Raw genomic sequence first — 15,839 nt, 5'->3', positions numbered from 1 at the left:
TCCTGTTGTGGGATACTATGCCCTTCTTCAAAAAGAAAGCCCTTTAGTTCTTTAAGGGATAAAGGTGGGAATTTACTCTGCTCACCAAAACCTTGAGTTCAATACTATTTGGAATAGGTGGGCAGAGAGGCCATGGAACATCATTCTGGTTTATAACACCACTTCCGAATTCGTTTTTTTTTCTTGTGTAATTGGGTGCTATATTACTTTGACATTATATGACCATGTAGAGCAGTGATATGCAATTAGTGGACCTCCAGCTGTTGCAAAACTACAAGTCCCATCATGCCTCTGTCCCTGGGTGTCATGCTTGTGGCTGTCAGAGTCTTGCTATGCCTAATAGGACTTGTAGTTCTGCAACAGCTGGAGGTCCGCTAATTGAATTTCCCTGATGTAGAGCATCCAACATACTGACTTCTATAAGATGACGACCCATAATATTATGGGATACTCACCACCATGTTTAACAGCTGAAAAGATATTCAGGGCTTAAGCTTCTCTATAACATAAATTCTTCCTGATGTAGGAGACGTGATCGGAGGCATTTTTTTTCACCCAATTACTCTTTTCTATTGTTATGGGGATCCAGGTTTATTTCTCTGTACACCAGGTTATTTGTCCATGTGTATTGACCTTGGATACAAAACATTTATGAAGAGGAAGCTCTGCCATACTTGTATGCTCTGTGAAGCTCATGATGTGCAGTCTTAGTTGAGGCTAGGTTACATTAGTGCTGATTTAATTGTGTACTCATTTTGGAGTCTGTCTTCTCTTGCATTTAACAATCATCCTATTAAGTGTTCATTCTTCACCATCTGTGACCGTAAAGCAAGGTTCTTTTTTTCCAATGCACTTTGTCCGTCTTTGCATATGCTGTCATTTTATATAGACTGCTCCCATATGAACATTAGGGTTGAACTCTACATAAACAGCAAAATGCATATCTGAAATGCATGCATGTAAAGCCTTAAAGCGGAGGTTCACCCTAAAAACATGTATTTAACATTCCATCCAGCATAATTCCAACATTTACACTATGCCGTTTTTTTTTTTGCTGTACATACCGTCTTATTGTTATTTTCCACCCGGCTTCCGGATTCTCACTCCCGCGGGAGTAGGCGTTCCTATGCAGAGGCTAGATGATTGACGCCTTGTGAAAAGCTTCCCCCCAGCGCATAAGGCGCGTCACCAGTTTTCCGAAAGTAGCCGGCTCTATACGGCGACTGCGCAGTCAGCTCTACACGGCAGGCGCCTTATAGCACTGTATAGAGCCGACTAGCAGTTCGGCTACTTTCGGAAAACTGGTGACGCGCCTTATGCGCTGGGGGGAAGTTTTTCACAAGGCGTCAATCATCTAGCCTCTGCATAGGAACGCCTACTCCCGCGGGAGTGAGAACCCGGAAGTCGGGTGGAAAATAACAATAAGACGGTATGTACAGCAAAAAAAAAAAAAATGTAAATGTTGGAATTATGCTGAATGGAATGTTAAATACATGTTTTGAGGGTGAACCTCCGCTTTAACTACAACAAGCTTTGTAAATCTTTTCCACCGCATACCTGTGGCACACAGCAGTCAAGACAGACATAAGTTTCAGTGTAGCTTCTTATGTCAACTTCCTTTTTATTCTTCTGATCATTGGATCAATGAATCAATCATCATGAGCTCTGTCTAATGAACAGCAAGGTGACCCAAGAAGAACTAAAATTAACTTACGCTGCAATGTAGATTATAAGAACACTACCCAGGATAAGGATTGTAATCTATTTGCATGTAAACTATATACCGTATATCAATTTCAAGTACCGTAAGTATTTAGCTGAAAATAAATTTAACTCTCTACTTGTGCTTAAGAAAAAAGTTATAAAATGAAAATGAAAAATAAGCTTCTAGCAAGATTTTGAGGTTTAATAAGTATTTAGCTGGGTGGCGGGAGAAACAAAATTCAGTACTTTTTGTACCAATACACCTACAATTCAGAAACAAGCTCTCTTTAAGCGCTACGATTTGTCTCATAAAGCTTACAAACCTTGCATAACAAAATTCGAATTGACACACCTATTTGATAGTCGACATGCACTGCTTTACTTACAATGCACCAAATTAATATGACTTTCACAGTTGTAATTGTGATATTGTTACTTCAAAGCCGAAATCCTTTTTTCATGTTGCCATTTCCATTATTCTGTCCACCCACTGTATTCTTGGCAGCACTTTACATAAAACATACAGTCTCTGCCAGATGAAAGGTGACTTGAGTACCAGCCAACCAAAAGAAAAGGAACTTTTTCTGAACTATATAAATGAAAAGGATATAAAGGCTTCCAGTTGCACCACACATGTGAATGTCAACATCAGGCCACTAAATAAAAGTTATTAAATATTGCGTGTTTTATACACATACTCCTAAAAAATAAAGGTAGCCATTATTAGGTGACCATTGTCCAGATGGTACTCAACGGTTGACTACTAATCAGTATGCCTTGTCGTCCTCAGAAGATATCCTAGGATGATGGAACACAAGGGAAACAAATACTTGTCAGGCTAAACTTTGACTGGAAAGACTCAAACTACCCTACAATAAGAGCAGAATTAGGGGCATTGGAGGTATAGAGAAATATATAGTTAGATGATACAATCATCTACTTCTCTGTGTTCCTCAGGAGGGAAAAAAAAGTACCGTATTTATCGGCGTATAACACGCACAGGCGTATAACACGCACCCTAACTTTAAGAGGGAAGTTTCAGGAAAAAAACTTTCCACAGCCCCCTGCGTATAACACGCAGGCACAGTTTACCCTCCATTTTCAGGGTAAAAAAGTGAGTGTTATACACCAATAAATACAGTATATGGCTGGGTCATATTTAGGTTACTTTACACCAGGGGTGGCCAACCAGTGGCCCCGGGGCTGCATGTGTCCCGCAGAGCCCTCTGATGTGGCCTGTGACCTCCTGCTCTGGAATGGCAGGTTGGCAAGCCCAGATCGCAGGCTGCCGACCAGCCATAACACAGCATTAGTGTTGTGAATGAAGCTGGTGGTAGAGAAGGAAAGCAGCTGTGGAGCAGAGCCCCATAAGCCGATGCTTCCTGTACAGCACCGGCTTTTGCCACAGGCGGAGTCTATGGCAAAGTTTAGCTAGGATAGACACAGGTGCACTACTCTGAACCAGCGGTGTGCGCAAACCGCATCACATCAGTGTGAAAGCAGTCTTAGTCTGTTTTCACAAGATCGGCCCGATCCAATCAGACCCTAAATTCACCTCTATAGAGCAGCAGATGTAAATAGTCTTTTGTCCGCTTACGCCTGCCTACCTGCCTACCTCCAATCCAATCCTCCATCTGGGCGGATCGAATCGGAGGGCCTATAGAATAGCCGTAACCTGTCATCTGCCCGCTCCACTCATTGTGGCCCACGACTGGTTACCAAGTTGCTTAAGTGGCCCCCGCTCTTCAAAAGGCTGGGCACCCCTGCTTTACACCAACTAAGAAAAACTGGCCTGATATCTACAATTTGCACAATAGTCACATCTAAAACGAACATCCTTTCAGCTCAAACAAGGACAACAGCAGTAACCTTATACCACAGCATTGTCAAATGCGTTTGTCCATCAATGACAGACGTTACCTAGACGTGCCCATCTCTGGAGACTTAACATGGTGTGATTCAAGCATTAAATAGTCAGTTGGGAAAGTCACATGCTTCCCTTACATGGATCTAAAACAACATGGATCCTTCAATTCAAATTTAAAGCAGTTATACCTAAAGACACAAATGAAATTTGCTTTAAAAGCCTTTAAATTAAGTTTGCACTGTATATTATAAAGCAACAATTGCCTATTACAGATAAATGCAAGAATGGCTTTTAGGTCTACATGAATCAACCAGCAAACACTGAATGAATAAGTAAAAGATATGGATTAGGCAGCACCTATTGTGTTTATCAAGGGTGAGGTAGCACAATACTCTAGTTCTAGCAGGTCTTACCTATTTTGTCCTAGACAAACAGTGATTCACCAATAAAAGTATAAATAAAGTAATGACTGAAAACTATTGCAAAGGTACACCTTTATTGCTGTCTGGATGGCTTTCTATAGGTAAACCGGTCATGGAAAAACATAGAAGTTACCATTGCCAAGGTTTACATTGAGATCGCACATATTCTTGCAATGACTCATAAAGGCTAGGGTCAAGAAAGACATATAGGGCTGCCATTACTGACCTAGATTTGTCTCTCCATTTGAACAACACTATTCACCTATTGATATATGGCTATACACAATTCACAGGGATTAAATAGTTTTACAATTAAGATGTCCACCTTCTTAAAACAGACTTTATTTAAATCTTACATAACACTAAATTGCTACCTATTCTTTGAAAAATAGTCAGTGGCCGAATGTAAGGATGATGTGATGGGGGGGAGGGGGGAAGACGGATGATGTAAAGGAGTCACAGGAGACAATGGAGGGGGGATAGAGGAACATAGGGCACTGCTTTCACTTTATTGGGGACATAGGACACTACAGTGGGCAATGCTGTATCCTGGCCTAGGCCAGCACTTTGCAGGGGGGCAGCACAGACAGTGTCCCCGCCGGCTTACGCCACACTGTTAGGCAAATTAGTTTAGCGCCCCCATAAATGTGCCGCACTGCTTCCAGTATGTGGGTCGTTGGCATTCTGCAATTGTGGGGGGGGGGGGGGCATTGCTTCTAATTTTCTACCATCCCTGCCCCATTGCAGAGATTTCCCTTCACTTCCTGTCCCATAGCCAAACAGGAAGTGAGAGGAAATCTATGCAAATTAAGGTAATCCATTGCCCCCCCTGCCAGGCCATCAGAACTAGTGTCCCCACTTGAAAATTTCAGGGTGGGTCTTAAACCGCAAAGGGGTGTGGCCTTGACAGGAAGGGGTGGGTCATATTTAAATTAGGAGGTGCACGAGTTTAGTCAGGCCTAGGGCAGCACAAAACCTAAATACACCCCAGACAGTGGGGCAGAGGAGGGTATGATGAGAGAGACAGAGGACACTGCTTTGAGGGATTGAGAGGCAGAGGGGGGCAAAGGACACTACAATGGGGGGGCAGAGAACACTTCTAGGGGACACTACCGTAGGGGGGTTAATGTCAAGGGGGGAGAGGACACTGCTTTGGGGAGGGGTACAGGGCACTACTGTGAGGGGAAAGGGGCAAGGGAGGTCAGAGTGGGAAGGGTAATGTGAAGGACAGAGAGAACACTGCATTGGGGTGCAGGAAACTACTATGGGGGCAGAGGACACTACAGTTGGAGGGAGGTTTGAAGGGGCAGAGGAAATTACTATGGGGGGGGGGCAGAGGACACTACAATGAGATGCTGATGTGAAGGGGGCAGAGGACAATGCTATGAGGGGCAGAGGACACTACTGTGGGGGGGGGGTGATGAGTGAGTGAGAAACTTATATAGCGCAACACATGCAAACTGAATCGCCTCTGGGCGCTTAGTATCCTTTCCCTACTGTACTTTTGCCCTCAGAAAAGATGGGTTTTGAGTTTTTTTCTGAAGGCCAGGTGATTCACCTCCAAACGGATGCTGGTTGGTAGAGCTTTCCATAGTCTGGGTCCTTGGATTCCAAATCTTCGTTCTCCTTTGAACTTGTATCTGGCTTTGGGTATCTGGAGTAGATTTTGGTTGGTGGATCGCAGAACGAGATTGGGGTTGTGACATTTAAATTTTTCCCATAGATATTGGGTGTGTCAGACAGAGTGCCTTAAACGTGATTCTGTCTTTTACTGGCAGAAGGGGGCAGAGGAAACTAAAGAGGGTGGGAGGTTTGAAGGGGGCAGAGGACACTGCTATGGGGGGCAGAGCACACTACAATGGGAGGCTGATGTGGAGGGAGCAGAGGACAATGCTATGAGGGGCAGAGGACCCTACTGTGGGGGGGGGGGGTTGTGATGTGAAGGGGGCAGAGGACACTACAGTGGGGGGAGGTTTGAAGGGGGCAGAGGACACTGCTATGGGGGGCAGAGGGCACTACAATGGGAGGCTGATGTGAAGGGAGCAGAGGACAATGCTATGAGGGGCAGAGGACCCTACTGTGGGGGGTGATGTAAAGGGGGCAGAGGACACTACTGTGACACACTTTGGGTTTGATTTACTAAAGGCAAATAGTCTGTGCATTGCAATGCTTTCCCTCATTTCAGAGCTTCCCCTCAGATCTAGTGAACTGCATTTGCAGTGCACAGTATCTTTGCCTTTAGTAAATCAACTTCTATGTCTTCTTCCTGATGTATTTTAATTGCGAGCTTGATATATTTTCTTTTAAAGGGTGCCGCCTAGCCTCCCCCCCCCCCGGATCTTTGATCTCCTCCATGTTGTCCAGGTAGATGTCAACCTCTGGAAGGCTGCCTACCCATGCCGTAAAGAAACCCAGTCATTTTCCCGTCCAGTAAATAATACAATAAGATACAGCAAGGACTTTTTATTCATGCAGCCAATAGCAGATCCGAACAACTTTTTGTCAGTTCCCACAGTGTAATATGTAATTCTACGTCGATTGTTTGTGCACAGAAGGGGATGGTCAGAAAACGATTGTCCAGCCTTGCAGCTGTAGACTATTTGACACGTTACACCAACAATACAAGTTTCTTTGTACAATTTACGTGATTGCTCAATTTCAGCTCAACTATTGAAGGAACCACACCCTGAATGTTTCCCTTGGCTCTGCAGATTATCAGATTAGGAGGACGTATCCCATACGGGTCCTTTGGTGCTCCTTGCAGGCTGATCATATTCTGTCCCACTAAACGCAGCTTTTTTTACCCCCCCATCTAATAAGCTGACATTCCAGGTTAGACCTTGTGAACATGCAGTAGATGTTTTCGTGATGGTCCTGGGAAGAATTTGTTATTGCACAACCCCTAGTACTATGCACAGCTAAAAACAGCTCCAAAAATTCAACAGGTTTTTTTTTTTTTTGAGGGGGCTAAATAAAGCTCAACCACCAGAGCCTAGTAAACTATGCAAACTATGGGCACACACTGAAGGCAAACAAGCTGTCTAAAATATACAACAATGCTCAAATGTAAGCAGTAACGTACCACAAAAGTCTAAAATCCTTACATATTAAATTTATAATTGCATGTCCCCAAATATCCCGACCTCCCTAAGGCATTCAATTGCATACACTTTAGGTAGAGTTTGGACAATATATGCATGCCATCTAACCCAAGTCTGTCACTGGCAGGAATTTATACGTTTCCTACAGTGTAGTAAACCTGCAAGTACATGCTTTTATCCTTGCTTCCTGCAATGTCTTGCCATCTTACCAAGACTGAAGCCACCACCCGCATTCTGCAACGGTGCCAAAGCCAATGAACCAAATCAGTTCCCACAATTCTTTAGCCCTGGTTCACACTGGGTACGATTTGGAACGATTTGAGATGCGATTTGACATGTCAAATCGCATCTCAAATCGGCGCCAATTGTCGGCAATGGCACTGTCCTAATCAGTGCGACGCCGCATCTGCGATTTCAAAAAGTAGTTCCTGTACTACTTTTTGCGATTTCGGGCGCGATTTACATTGAATTGCGGCCGAAATCGCGGCAAATCGCGGCCGCGAAACCGCTGTAAAATCGCGCATTTTACCGCGATTTTGAATTCGCAGCAGTGTGAACTGTGTGGAGTTACAGACAGAAGAACAGGAAGTGAGGATTTCTCAGAAGAAATAAGGACATTTAAAAGCAAAATGGAAGGATGAAGTAAGTGAAGGAGGACTGCACTAAGGAAAAGGAAGCTATTTAGGAAAAAAATTGTACATTTACAACCCCTTTAAGCAGTTATGCATCCTAATTAAGGTTTGGCTCCCTAAAAAAATTAAGGAAAATATGCTCTGTGGAAGGTAATGTCACCTCCATCCTATTAATTGACTTCTGTATTATTTTGGGTCACTCTAACACCACTCCAAACAACCATTGTCAACATGGCATCCAGTGATCATTCAAAGATAGCAGTTTATGAAGGTCTTGGGATACCTTAACCACTTAAGGACCGGACCAATATGCTGCCTAAAGACCCAAGGGGTTTTTACAGTTCGGGACTGCGTCGCTTTAACAGATAATTGCGCGGTCGTGCGACGTGGCTCCCAAACAAAATTGGAGTCCTTTTTTCCCCACAAATAGAGCTTTATTTTGGTGGTATTTGATCACCTCTGCGGTTTTTATTTTTTGTGCTTTAAACAAAAATAGAGCGACAATTTTGAAAAAAATTCAATATTTTTTACTTTTTGCTATAATAAATATCCCCCAAAAACATATATACAATTTTTTTCCCCTCAGTTTAGGCCGATACGTATTCTTCTACCTATTTTTGGTAAAAAAAATCGCAATAATCGTTTATCGGTTGGTTTGCGCAAAATTTATAGCGTTTACAATATAGGGCATAGTTTTATTGCATTTTTATTTTTTTTACTACTAATGGCGGCGATCAGCGATTTTTTTCGTGACTGCGACATTATGGGGACACTTTGGACAATTTTGACACATTTTTGAGAACCATTGTCATTTTCACAGCAAAAAATGCATTTACATCGCATTCTTTATTGTGAAAATGACAGTTGCAGTTTGGGAGTTAACCACAGGGGGCGCTGTAACATTTAGGGTTCACTTTGTGTGTGTTTACAACTGTAGGGGGGTGTGGCTGTAGGACTGACATCATCGATCGAGTCTCCCTAATAAAAGGGATCACTCGATCGATGCGCCGCCATAGTGAAGCACGGGGAAGCCGTGTTTACATACGGCTCTCTCCGTTCTTCAGCTCCGGGGAGCGATCGTGACGGGGCGGCTATAAACGAATAGCCGCGCCGTCATCCCGGATCACTCCCCGAGGCTTACCGGCCGCTGCATGTACCGGGGGGGTCCCGATCGGACCCCCGACCCACATCAAGCAGAGGACGTACAGGTACGTACATGTGCCTGTCCGTGCCATTCTGCTGACGTAAATGTACATGAGGAGGTCGGCAAGTGGTTAACTACATTTTAAAGGGGTTGTAAAGGTTTTTTTTTTTTTTCTAAATGGGTTCCTTTAACCTAGTGCATTGTTGGTTCACTTACCTTTTCCTTCCATTTCCCTTCTAAATGTTTTTTTTTTCCCTTTGTCTGAATTTCTCACTTCCTGTTCCTCCTTAGTAAGCTTGCCCCCATCATCCGAGCCGTTCTGGCTCGTGGTTAGTCAGCCAAAACAGCTTACTGAGGAGGAACAGGAAGTGAGAAATTCAAACAACGAAAAAAAAACATTTAGAAGGAAAATTAAGGAAAAGGTAAGTGAACCAACAATGCACTAGCTTAAAGGAACCCATTTAGAAAATGAAAAACGAACCTTTACAACCCCTTTAATACAAAAAGAAAAAAAATTAAAGCAAAGCAAAATTTAGTCACGGTTATGCAATGGAAAAAGTGGATAATTCCGCGCTGCCCTAAGGCTTGATTCACACCTATGCATTTTTTGTGCTTTTTGCAGATTTGCACTACAGAACGTGTTCCATAGGAAAACCATGGTAAACGGGCGGTAGTGCAAATCTGCAAAAAGCACAAAAAATGCATAGGTGTGAATCCAGCCTTATATTGAGCAGCCAACACAACCAATCAACAAGTGATAAAAACAAATATTACATAAAAGTGTAGCGCTACACTTGTATGTAATATACGGTTATGCAATGCCAGAGGGTGTTAAAAACAGTCATTGCCATGGTGAAGAAAATATGTAAGGTTATAGGAATGTATGGATGGGGGGATGGGTGGGGAATGTATGGCAAGAAATAGGCAAGGAAAACTCATTCCACGCTAAACCTTGGTGGAAATTTTCGTACACGACCGAATGTCGGGAAAATTCCTTCTATAAAACACTATTTACAAATGTGTCTGCATAATCACATATTGGCACATTTCACTGATACCAAAGTTTGATTGTAAGCATACCACTCCCTTTCTATGGCTCCATAGGGGCACTTAAAATTTTTCTACATGAAAGGAAAGATAAGCTGAAAAGAATGAATTCCTCTGGAGAGTCAAGGGAAGACTTGCAGGGGCATAGAGGAAATGGGACCCTTAAAGGGTCACTAAAGGATTTTTTTTTAGCTAAATAGCTTCCTTTACCTTACTGCAGTCCTGGTTTCATGTCCTCATTGTTTGTTTTTGCTTTGATGTTGCTGTAATTGCTCTCTGTTGTGGACACTTCCTGGTTGTCTGTTTCCCGATGACCACAGTACTGGGAGATTTATCACTGTGGCGACTAATCAAGGAGGTGTGTCTAAAACCCCTCAGCACCAATCCAGTTTCGTTTTTCAAAACCTTCACTGCCCTCTATTGGCTCTCTGGCTCTGTACATCAGAGAACCAGGAAACCAACAGCAAAAACGAAACTAAACTGTAGGTACATTATATGATTGTTTTTTATCTATTTTTAAAAGGAATCAGTTAACTATTATGTCTCTATACCCTGTAAACAGTCATTCCTTTAGTGACCCTTTAAGCCGCGTACACACGATCAGTCCATCCGATGACAACGGTCTGATGGACCGTTTTCATCGGTTAACCGATGAAGCTGACTGATGGTCCGTCGCGCCTACACACCATTGGTTAAAAAAACGATCGTGTCAGAACAACGAAGTTCAATGCTTCCAAGCATGCGTCGACTTGATTCTGAGCATGCGTGGATTTTTAACCGATGGACGTGCCTACTAAAGATCGGTTTTGACCTATCGGTTAGGAATCCATCGGTTAAATTTAAAGCAAGTTGTCTTTATTTTAACCGATGGTTAAATAACCAATGGGGCCCACACACGATCGGTTTTGACCGATGAAAACGGTCCATCTATCGTGTGTACGAGGCCTTAAGCCCCGTACACACGGTCGGACTTTTGCCCAACCAACTTCAAAATCCGGAACTTTTCGCATTTGTCCGACTGTGTGTACGTTGCATCGGACCAACTTTTTTGTCTTTCATCGGACAAAAAGTTGGGACCAACTTTACGTCAACAAAAGTCCGATGGTGCAAAGTCCGACCGTGTGTACAGAAAACAATCGGACTTTTGGACAAAGTAAAAATGCGCATGCTCAGAAGTTAAGAGCAGCCAGAAGCCTTCTGTCTAGTAAAACTAGCGTTCGTATTTGAAAAAGCACGCGGTAAGTTTCGAAATCTAGAAAGCACTCACACGAAACGTCAACTAACTCTAGAGTAGCTGAAGGAACGCAACAGGTGATGTCGGAGAATTGGAATTCCTCTTTTAAACGCTCGGCACTACGTTGAAACGTCACTACGTTCGTGTTGGTTGCCGAAAAAGTCCGAGCGTGTGTATGCTATGGGTGTGATCGGACAAATCAATTAGGACAAAAATCCAAGGGAAATTTTGTTGGATGTCCAACCGTGTGTACGAGCCTTTAGACCAGTGTTTCTCAATTCCAGTCCTAAGGCCCCCCCAACAGGTCAGGTTTTCAGGATTTCCCTCAGATGAAACGGCTGTGGTGATTACTAAGGCAGTGAAACTGATCAAATCACCTGTGCAAAATAATGGAAATCCTGAAAACCTGACCTGTTGCGGGGGCCTGAGGACTGGAATTGAGAAACACTGCTTTAGACCAACAAGCAATGCAAGCTCATCACAAGACAGATGCAGCTATATATTTACACCTATAGTGACACACACGTGTGATAGTGAAGAGTGGGTTCCCCAGTGTGCATTCCTGCTGCTCGTCCCTCCTCCACTCCCTCCTCCCTTACTCAGACTACAGAACTGCTGTGAGTCACTCTTCTCCCAAACCAACATTCCTGAAGGATTCTGGATGGAGGCCAGTTCTTCCAGACACACCCAGAGCACAGCAATATACAGACAAGAGCCATAATATACAGAGTAGCAGGGAAACCAATACACAAGCAGAGCTTTTTAGTCCCATCAGAAACAGAGAAATATACAGAGAAGAGAGAAGTGTGGTCACAAGGCACCGACTCCCTCTACACATCCCCCCCAGTTTCAAAGAACTTGAGTTGCCAAGAAGTTTTATGAGGGTGATGGAATGTTTTCAGTGCAAATGTGTCCCCTTTCAGGCTTCCATCGGCCTCAGCCCAGATTCGTTTTCTTTTTTTTTTTAAGGCCAGACATTTTCCAACATCTGTCTTTAAGAAAACCGCTAAAAGGAGAAAAGTCATTGATTTTTCCACATTTTTTTTTGCAACAGAGAATCATTTCACCTTGACGATGACCTAAAACACTCAAGATCTGATCCATGCATTCATTAACTTTTATAAAAATGCTTTCCAAAAAACTTTTGGATTCTCGTCTCGTCTAAATCATCGGCTTTTAACGATTTGAAAAGTTTTCCAACGAGATTATGTTCTAGATCAGTGTTTCTCAACTCCAGTCCTCAAGGCACCCTAAGGCCCCGTACACACGACCGAGTTTCTCGGCAGAATTCAGCCAGAAACTCGATCGGAGCCGTATTCTGCCGAGAAACCCGGTCGTCTGTACACTTTCGGCCGAGGAAACCGACGAGGATCTCGTCGGGCCAAATAGAGAGCATGTTCTCTATTTCCTCGTTAGTCAATGAGGAAACTTGGCTCGCCGAGATCCTCGGCGGCTTCACAAGGAACTCGACGAGCAAAACGATGTGTTTTGCCCGTCGAGTTTCTCGGACGTGTGTACGGGGCCTAACAGGTCATGTTTTTAGGATTTCCCTCCGACGAAACAGCTGTGGTAACTACAGGGGCGGACTGACACCTCCCGGGCAATAGAAAATTATGGGGCCCCTGGGCTTATAGACGGCCACCATGCCAGGAGGCAGTGCAGAGGCGGGGCAGCTAAAATTTCAGGATTTTCACATCAAAAGCATGACATATCAGAGACAGATGTAAAAAAAAAACATAGATTTTTACATACTGTCCCTGGTTTTACTGAGCCTCGCAACCCTGATGGGGTCCCTAGTGGCATGGGGCCCTCGGGCAGTGCCCGAGTGACTCAATGGTCAGTCCGCCCCTGGGTAACTACTAAAGCTGTGAAACTGATCAAATCACCTGCGCAAAATAATGGAATGCCTGAAAACACGACCTGTTGGGGTGCCTGGAGGACTGGAGTTGAGAAACACTGTTCTAGATCGCAACTTTTTCCAAAACCAGGTGAAAGAAAAACTTCCTCGGGCACTTTCCGAGTGGGCACCGCACCCTTCCTCCGATTACAGCTCTTCACGCCTAGAACTTTAAGGGTGACGTTTCTCCAAATCAGAAAGAGATCGGCCTCTCCCCTCCAAGGGCAAATCATAAGTACACCCCAAAACGTGTATTATGACACCACTGCATACATTACAGAGCAATCTGCTGCGTAGCAGATTACAGCACAACTTTGTAAATATACTACAAAATAAATAAATAAAAAGAAAATGCTACAATCTCTGGCAAAAAGTGCAAATAAATAACAGATATTTGCTGTTTCAGCAGAACTGTTACACTGTAGCTGTTTGACAAATGATGAAAACATCAACTCTTTCTCTCTAATAATATTATTAAATAGCAACTAGAAATAAATACAAAGTTTACACGTCTATGGGCATAATAGTAGCACTAGTTCAACCATTTTTATTCTATTAGTATATCAAACAGCTGCCCACCCTCCTCCCTATGAGAAAGTATTACAATTCGTAATATGCATATCCACGTTCTCCATAGAAATATTAAATGCAATACTTTCAGATGAGGGAGGAGGCTGAAAAAACGTTTAATATATATATAAATATAAGGAGAGTGTGTCCTGCCATACACACACAGTGCTTCTCCACATGCCCATTTGATCAACAAGTGGCCTCTCATTCCAAAATCTCCAGCAGGAGAGGGTGTGGTGCCTGCGTTGTAGTAGCCAGGGAATTCCATCCAAAGCAAACAGCCATCGTGCAAAACCTCAAACGTCTAATACTACATAAGGTACAATAAAGGGAGAAGAAGAGAAAATACACCTATATGAACATACACCTACTTATACACTACTTCTATCATCTGAACACAGCAGAGGCAGTGTATACACACCCACAAGAGTTTTGCATACCTGGTTAAACATGCCTATGCAAACCTAGCAGATACTACATCTAGTGAAGAATCATACTGAATGTACACATAAGTTACTTATCGCACATGCTTTGTACTGAGGATATCACACTGGTTGTACACAAACTTGGTCACACTGGCTGTGCACAGAGGTGATCATACTGGAAATGCACATAAGTGACAACACTAGCTATGCACAAAAGTGATCAGACATACTGTCTATGTACAGAGCAGACCATACTGGCTGTACACATAAAGTGATCATACAGGGTGTACACATAAGTGATCACACTAGCTATGCATATACGTGATCACACTGGTAGTACACATACAGTGAACATACTTTCCATGCACAGGAGGTGATCACACTGGTAGTACATACAAAGTGATCATACTGGGTGTACACATAAGTGGTCACACTAGCTATGCACAGATGTGATCATACAGGGTGTACACATAAGTGATCACACTGGTAGTACATACAAAGTGATTGTACTTTCCATACACATAAGTGATCACACTGGTAGCACATATAAATTGATCACACTTTCCATACACAGAGGTGATCACACCACTGGTAGTAAATATACATTGATCACACTTCCCATACACAGAGGTGATCACACTGGTAGTAAATACAAAGTGATCGCACTTCCCATACACAGAGGTGATCACACAATAAATAGTGATCATACTTTCCATACACAGAGGTGATCACACTGATAGTAAATACACAGTGATCGTACTTCCCATACACAGATCTGATATTACATACAAACTGGCTGGGAAGCTGTATACGTGTTGCGCTACAGGCTCATAAAACGTGTCTCTGCACATCATGAATGATCGGCATTAGAAGAACATCAATAATCAGCTCCACAAGTCATTTTCCACCATTTCTAGAAGAACTCCTGGCTCCCATAGTAAGATAAAACTGATACCAACCTCCACAAAAGCCAAGCCCCTCTATGTAGCAAGTATTACGCACAAGAAAAGTTTGCCAAGTCGATGTAAAGTATCACAAGCAATGCCGGAGTTGTGAATATTGTGTAGAGAGGACGGTGTGTGCATGCAGAAGCTCCATAGGAAGTGTATATAGAAGGAAGCAAGGGGTTACCTGTGTGGTCCTGGGCTGGCACAATGTGTGCAGGGAGCCAGCAGCTCTGGTCTGCCTTGGGTAAGCAGAGCTAAGTGATCAGCACTAGCAGGGTAGGGCTGCTATACAGAACTCTATGGGTGTGTCCGTGTCCAATCCTGGAGAGAAGGCTGAACCTGCCCTGCCCTGGGCTAGGACTATGCTGCCTGCCTGCCTGCCTGTGTATAACACTCTGCGTACACAGCATGCAGCCTTCCTACCTGATTGTCTGCCTTATCTCAGGCCTTGTATACACAGGGGGGAGTGCTGTTGTATGGAGATCGAGTGATACCAAGGACTGGGCATACCTTCTACATCACAGCTCACAGTGCTGCATGACTTTCTGTTTACCTAAAGATTCATTATATTTACTAATTGTCTTCTTTCTTCTGTTTACCAAATGTCTGCAATAATGGCTTCAGTAAACTATTCCACATACCTTTACATTTTAAATCCCTGAATGAGCTTTCTGATGAATTGTTTTTTCATAAGCATGCATGCTTGGATCAGCTGTGTTTAGCTATTGGAGGAGAACGGTGAGTGGGCAAAAGGCAGCCATGACATTGACTAAAGCCACAGGCCACTAAGCCACTAATACACAGGCGCAATCAAACGAAAAAAAAACATCAATTGCAGCCTCACTGTGC

At 43.4% G+C, this 15,839-nt stretch overlaps 1 protein-coding gene across 14 annotated transcripts in view; it reads right to left on the bottom strand.

The window, feature by feature from the left end:
- AHNAK (AHNAK nucleoprotein) overlaps positions 1-15,278 on the bottom strand; it is a 98,502-nt gene extending 83,224 nt beyond the window's left edge. For 13 of the 14 annotated variants that reach the window (XM_040328952.1, XM_040328965.1, XM_040328964.1 and 10 more), the window contains exon 1: positions 15,175-15,264. The gene's annotated coding sequence lies outside the window, so the exon portion shown is untranslated. Of the gene's footprint in view, positions 1-15,174 lie in introns of all 14 variants that reach the window. The other variant, XM_040328953.1, reaches the window with a different exon arrangement.
- Positions 15,279-15,839: the final 561 nt, after the last annotated feature.

This window comes from Rana temporaria, chromosome 11 (assembly GCF_905171775.1).
Source record: "Rana temporaria chromosome 11, aRanTem1.1, whole genome shotgun sequence".
Classification (NCBI taxonomy): Eukaryota; Metazoa; Chordata; class Amphibia; order Anura; family Ranidae; genus Rana; species Rana temporaria.
This window is presented reverse-complemented; position numbering and strand designations above follow the sequence as displayed.